This window comes from Myotis davidii, unplaced genomic scaffold (assembly GCF_000327345.1).
Source record: "Myotis davidii unplaced genomic scaffold, ASM32734v1 scaffold545, whole genome shotgun sequence".
NCBI lineage: Eukaryota > Metazoa > Chordata > Mammalia > Chiroptera > Vespertilionidae > Myotis > Myotis davidii.
The window spans coordinates 1,172,892-1,180,052 of NW_006296634.1; the positions used below are offsets into that span (position 1 = coordinate 1,172,892).

Sequence of the window (7,161 nt, forward strand, 5' to 3'; positions counted from 1 at the left end):
TCGTTGGGTTCTCCAGCCAGGTTCTGTCCAGGTTCTCCAGCCACGTTCAGTCACCAGGTTCTAGTCAGGTTCTCTTGCCATGTTCTATCCAGGTTCTGTAGCCAGGTTCTCTCGCCAGTTTCTGTCCAGGATCTTTTGCCATGTTCTGTCTCTAGGTTGTGTGTGTAGGTTCTGTTTCACTCGTTCACTTTTTGGTTTGACATACGAGTAATCTGAGTTACGAGCTCCGTCACGGAACAAATTAAACTCGTAAGTCAAGACCCTACTGTATTATATATTTTTCCATTTTTAGTACCATAGTTATGTTAGCCCTTTCTGTTAACTTATTCAACCAAGTCATTTTGGTCCATTAAATTATTCTGTTTTATCCTATCTGTAAGCTTGAGTACAAAGTATAAAAGTATAGAAATAAAATTTGTCTTTTTAAAATGCTGAGATTGAGATAAAGATTTAACAATAATTCCTTTCTCAAGTATCTCAATTTTTGGATTTTGTACCTCTCTACAACAGATTCCATACCCAACTCAAGAAAAAAGTAACCTATATACAATGCCCATCCCCAAATGTTTGTAAAAAATGTCAGTACAACCAAGAATGCTTGCCTGATTTAAAACACAGTTCTTTTTTTTCCCCCTAATATAGCAATAGATTGCTACTAAAATATAATTTGGCTGTGGCTGGTGTGGCTCAGTTGGTTGGAGCAACGTCCCATACTCTGAAAGGTTACGGGTTCCATTCCTGGTCAGGTCATGTAAGGAAAACCACCAAACCATGTTCTCTCTCACATTGATGTTTCTCTTCCTCCTTTCCCTTCCCCCTAAAATCAATAAGCATATCCCCGGGTGAGGATTGAAAAAAAAAAATTGAACTGAACAAGTTACGCTGATGTCCTACCATGTTCATTAAATAAAATTTTACTTGTGACTTACCCTTAATATTTTGTTTTGAATTAAGCCACTTTTTTCCATGCTGAATGACATCAAGGTTTAACAATGAGAGCTAAATTTATTTAAGATGAATATAAAATTAATTAGTCCATTTCATGAGCTAATATGATATAACTTAAAAAACCTAACCCAAACTTAGGCCAATACATTTAACACACTCATTCAACACTTCCTTGGTTCAAGGTACAGATATGGATTAATCTCACAAGCACTCTGCTAAGTGAAAGTAGTCAGACATAAAAAGACTACAGTCTGAAAAAGAAAAGACTATGTTCTGTATGATTCCATTGATACGATATTCAAGAAAAGGCAAATTTATATTGACAGAAAACAGCAATAATAGTTCATGGGGAGGGAGGGAGGGAGGGAGTTGGAGAGATTGACTATAAAGAACAATGAAAATGTGGGAAGTTATATCATGACTTTAGTAGAGATTGCACAATTATATATATTTATCAAAACTCAAAGTGATATTTATAATTGTTGAATTTTATTGTATGTAATACACATTTTAAAGCTGTTTTTTTAAAAAACATATATCCATCCATCTTTGCATATGCATAAAATATTTCTGAAGAATATGCAAGAAACTTAACAGTATTTGCCTTCAAGAAGAAAGCCTGCTTTGGAGGGGTAAGAATAGGAACTATATAGTCCTTTTATACCTTCTAAATTCGATAACAAGTATATTTATTTCCTATTTGAAAAATAAATGTCCAGTTCCTAACTGTAAATTTGGATTAAAATAACTATTAAAAGTTGTAACTGCCCAGCTGGTGCGGCTCAGTGGTTGAGCGTCAACCTATGTACCAGGAGGTCACAGTTTGATTCCAGGTCAGAACACATGCCCTGGTCGATCCCTAGTAGGAGGCATGCAGGAGGCAGCCAATCGAGGATTCTCTCTCATCATTGATGTTTCTCTTTCTCTCTCTCTCTCCCTTCCTCTTTGAAATTAAAGAAAAAATGTTTTTTTAAAAAATAGATTCCCACTTTATGAGCCTTTAAAATAAATAAAATAAAATATGTAAATGTCGAATAGTTTTACCAGCTACACATAAGGATAATTACAGCCATAGGGGCTCTATATTTTTATGACTCCTTTTAAAAATATATTTCTTTATTGATTTCAGGGAGGTAGGGAGAAGGAGAGTGAGAGAAACATCAATGATGAGAGAGAATCATTGATCGGCTGCTTCCTGCAAGTCCCCTACTGGGAATGGAGCCAGCAACACAGGCATGTGCCCTTGACTGGAATCAAATCTGGGACCCTTCCCACTGAGCCAAGCCGGCTAGGGCTATTTTTATGACTTTCGAAGTACAATTCCTTTAGAGTTAGAATTCCTAGAAATATAAATTTTGGTACAACAGTACATACAGGAAGAACCATTGAAAGTATCTCAGACTTCCAGGCAAAGTGACAAAGATTACTTTTACTCTATCCCCAAATGCTACTATAATAAGAGGAAACAGAAAAAAAAATTTTAAGGCTTAACCCACAAGTACAAAGAATGAGCAAGATAACAGCAGCAACACTTTTGGAAGCTACAAAGGAGACTGATAAGTGACAGTGACAAGCAGTCACAAGAAGGTGAATCCTAATTCATGGGGAAAACTCAAGAGGGAACCAAATTTGATTTACAAAGGTTCAGAAGTTGATTGTTTGAAAGACGGTTTAAGTAGACAAGGATATAATCAGGAGTATCTACAAAATGTGGGACAGTATACAGTATAAGGGACCTGTTTTATTCAACAATAAAAACAGTGTATGAAAAGTCCTGGCTCAGTTGTTTTATCATGGTCGCATCCTCCATGCACTGAAAAGTTGCTGGCTTGGGGATTCCCAGTCCAGGCACAAGCCCAGGTTGCAGGCTGTATCCCCAGTAGGGGGAGTGCAGTGGGCAGCTAATGGATGTTTTGCTATCATATTGATGTTTCTCTTAAAAAAAAAAAAGTGACCCAGATCCACTGGCTCAGTTGGTTGAGCGCTGTCATGTGTTCCACCAAAAGGTTATCAGTTTGATTTTCAGTCAGGGCACATACCTGGATTGTGGGTTTGGTCCCCAATTACAGAAGGCAACGGATCAATATCTCTCTCTCACATCAATGTTCTCTCTCTCTCTCTCAGAACGTCCTCAAATGAGGATTAAAAGATTGAAAAAAAGCATATGAAAAAAGAAGGAAAGCTATATATTAGCAAAGACTTAAAAGATATCAACCAATTAGTTGACTTTGTTTATATATTGATTCAAACCAATCAAATATAAAAAAATCAAATTTGAAAGAAAATTTTTTTTAACTGATTGGACATTTAGTGTCAGGAAATTATTGTTAATATTATAGATATAATCATTGCATTGTGTGTATAATTTTTTAAGAGTTCTTTTCTCTGGGTTTCTTAATCTGGTACTACAGACATTTGGGGCCAGATAATTCAGTTTTTTGGGGGCTCTCCTATACATTATAGGATGTTTAGAAGCATCCTAGCCACTACCTTCTAAATGCCAGTAGCCTTCCAGCTGTGAAAACCAAAAATGTCTACAAACAATGCCAAATGTCACTTGGTGGACAAACTTGTCCCCAGTTGAGAACCACTGGCTTATCTCTCTTAGTAATACATTCTGAATTATTTACAAATAAAACCATATGATATTTGATTGGCTTCAAAATAATCCAGTGAGGGTAGAAGAGATAATCAAGAATTAACACAAAATAAGGGAGTATGGGGCACATAGAAATCTGTTATGGAACACTCAATGTTCGATTGTGCTTGAAAATTTTATTGCAGTTTATTGGACATCTATTGTATGTATTTTCTTATAGTGTATTATGTTTGTAATAAGGAAAATATAAAGGAAAAAAGTTAATTACAAATTCTCATATCCTGTAGTTGGTTGTTTAAAAACTTTCGAAAACATTTTGGCAATATCTTACAAAAAAATGAAAAGGCTCACACTCTAGAACCAAACAATTTTACTGACTATAAAGAGAAACACCCATGTGCACTAAGAGACATGTATGGGAAATATTTGAAGCTTAAGTGTTTGCAGCAAAATCTTGGAAACAAATATCTATCATAAGGGAAGAATTTTTTAAAAATGTATTGTTGGTATATTTGTGTTCCATGAAAATGCATGTTATATGAAATGTATACAGACAATCCCTAGCTTATAATGGTTCCACTTACAATGTTTTGACTTTACAATGGTGGGAAAATGATACACATTCATTAGAAACCGTACTCTGAATTTTGATCTCTTCCTTGGGCTAGCAACATGTGGTATGATACTCTCATGACACTGGGCAGTGGCAGTGAGCCACAGCTCCCAGTCAGCCACATAATCATGAGGGTAAATAACCAATATTCTACAATGTACTATGTTGCTATCATTTTCTAAATATTGTGTTTTGGGTTTTCACATCCCATCATGTCTAAAAACACCCATCTGTGTCTCCTGCTTCTGGTGAAAAGAGGAAGGCAATTACTCTTGAGATTAAACTCAAGATAACTGCCCAACTATAGGCTAACTTAAGTGTTCTAAGCAAGTATAAGACAGACTAGGCTAAGTAAGTTACGATGTTCAGTAGGCTAGGTGACTTGCATGCATTTTTGACAGGACATTTTCAACTCACAATTGGTTTATCGGAAAGAAATTCCATTGTAAATTGAGGAGAATCTGCACATTTCCTTAACATCTATGTAAATTATGACAACATTCAAAACAACACTATATGTTGCTTATGGATAAAAATCTTAAAACTTTATAATGTACAACTAATAAAATGATGTCCAGATCACTTCTCTGACTCTGGACTCCTCCAGTGAATGCCCTCCTCACTCAAGCAACAGGCTGGAGGGTTTGTTCTCTGGAGAGGATAAAACAGGTCTTAGAACTAAGAGACACTAACAAGGGCATGGAAGATGTATGAAAAACAGGAAGGTTAAGTGAACGTTTCCATACACACTTTGTTCACAGTGGTTCTGAGAACACTAAGCCTAGCCTATACCTTCCAGGCAGGAGATTAAATGATCCTCAAGAAAACTTGACCAACATAAGATAAAGAGCTATACAATTTACTGGCATTTGTGGTTCATCTGGAGAAATAGCCAGGCCAGTAAACCATAAATTGAATTCCACAGTTGCCAAACCTTACCCCCATATGCTCGGACCTTTTAATCAGTTTGTTATGCCCTACTCTTAGAGAATCAGCCATATGATTCATCTTCAACACCTTCAAAAACCAAAACAATGTAGAGGAAAAAAGCAGTAGGAAACAAAGACCATACAGAAAGGAGAAAATGTCAAAACAAACAAACAAAAAACTATCATAAATACCCTTAAGGCAGGGGTCCTCAAACTTTTTAAAAAGGGGGCCAGTTCATTGTCCCTCAGACCGTTGGAGGGCCAGACTATAGTTTAAAAAAAAACTATGAACAAATTCCTATACACACTGCACATATCTTATTTTGAAGTAAAAAAACAAAACGGGAACAAATATAATATTTGTATTTGCATGTGGCCCGCGGGCCGTAGTTTTGAGGACCCCTGCCTTAAAGGTAAGAAAAGCTATTGCTCCTATGAAATAAGAACAAAATCCTTAAAACAAATAAACATATTCTGGGAATGAGAAAGTGTTTCATAAAATAGATAAAAGACTTGCAGTATTATTTACAATAACCAAGATATAGAAGCAACCCAAATGGCCATCAATAGACAAGTGGATAAAAAAGCTGTGGAACATATACAATGGAGTATTACTTGTCCTTAAAAAAAAGAACGAAATCTTACATTTGTAACAACGTGGATGGACCTACAGTGTATTATGTTAAGTGAAATAAATCAGACAGAGAAGGATAAATATCACGTGATTTCACTTACAGGTGGAGTCTAAAGAGCAAAATAAGCAAACAAAGAAGACAAAAACTGACTCATAAATACAGAGATCAGACTGATGGCTGCCAGAGGGGAGAGGGAGTTGGGGGGCTGGTTGAAAAAGGTGAAGAGATTAAGTACAGATTGGCAGTCATAAAACAGTCATGGGGATGTAAATACACCCTAGGGAATATAGTCAATAATATTGCTATAACTGTACAGTGCCAGGTGGGTGTTTAAAATATCAGGGAGCTCTAGCCAGTTGGCTCAGTGGATAGAGCGTCAATCCATGGACTGAAGGGTCCTGGATTCAATTCCAGTCAAGGGCACATACCTTGGTTGCAGGCTGGATCCCCAGCTCTAGTCGAGGCACATATGGGAGGCAACCAATTGATGTGTCTCTCTCACATTGATGTTTCTTTCTCTCTGTCTCACCCCTTCCCTTCCACTGTCTCTAAAAATAAATGGAAAAATATCTTTGGGTAAGGATTAACAAAAATAAAATATCAGGGAGACCACTTTGTAAAGTATATGACTGTCTGTCTACTCACTGAAACTAATACAAAATAATATTGAATGTAAACTGGAATTAAAAAATAAAATAAAATAAGAAGGAAGTAGATAAAAGACAAAGATGGAAAGTAGAAATGAAAATATAGGAAGACTAGTCCAAATCCATGCAATGTCCATAAAAATTCCAACTGTGTTTTTTTTTTGCTGTTTTATTTTGCAGAAATGGCAAGTTGATCCGTAAGTTCATATGCGAATGCAAGGGACCCAAACACAAAACAATTTCGAGAAAGAACAAAGTTGGAAGACACACAGTTTCTGATTTCAAAACTTAATATAAATTACAGTATTCAAGACAGTATGGTACTAGTATAAGAACAGACATATAGATCAACAAAAAAGAATTGAGCCGAAACTGGTTTGGCTCAGTGGATAGAGCGTCGGCCTGCGGACTGAAAGGTCCCAGGTTCGATTCCGGTCAAGGGCATGTACCTGGGTTGCGGGCACATCCCCAGTGGGGGGTGTGCAGGAGGCAGCTGATCGATGTTTCTCTCTCATCGATGTTTCTAACTATCTCTCTCCTTTTCTCTATGTAAAAAAATCAATAAAATATATTAAAAAAAAACAAAAACAACAACAAAAAAACAAAACAAAAAACAAAAAAGAATTGAGAGTCCAGAAATAAAACCATACATTAATGACCAATTGGTTTTTGACACAGCTGCCAAAACAATTCAGTGGGAGAAAGAGTAGTCTTTTCAACAAATGGTGCTAGGAGAACTAATCCATACAAATGATGAATTGAGACTTCTCCTACCTCACACCATCTATGA

The 7,161-nt window shown here is 36.3% G+C and overlaps 1 long non-coding RNA gene across 1 annotated transcript in view; it reads right to left on the reverse strand.

The window, feature by feature from the left end:
* Positions 1 to 2,387, reverse strand: part of LOC107184459 — a 5,069-nt gene extending 2,682 nt beyond the window's left edge. Inside the window, exons 1-2 of the long non-coding RNA XR_001515311.1 lie at positions 2,376 to 2,387; positions 930 to 999 (exon numbers count right to left, since the gene is read on the reverse strand). This is a non-coding gene — a long non-coding RNA (uncharacterized LOC107184459). The remainder of the gene's footprint in view (positions 1 to 929; positions 1,000 to 2,375) is intronic.
* Positions 2,388 to 7,161: the final 4,774 nt, after the last annotated feature.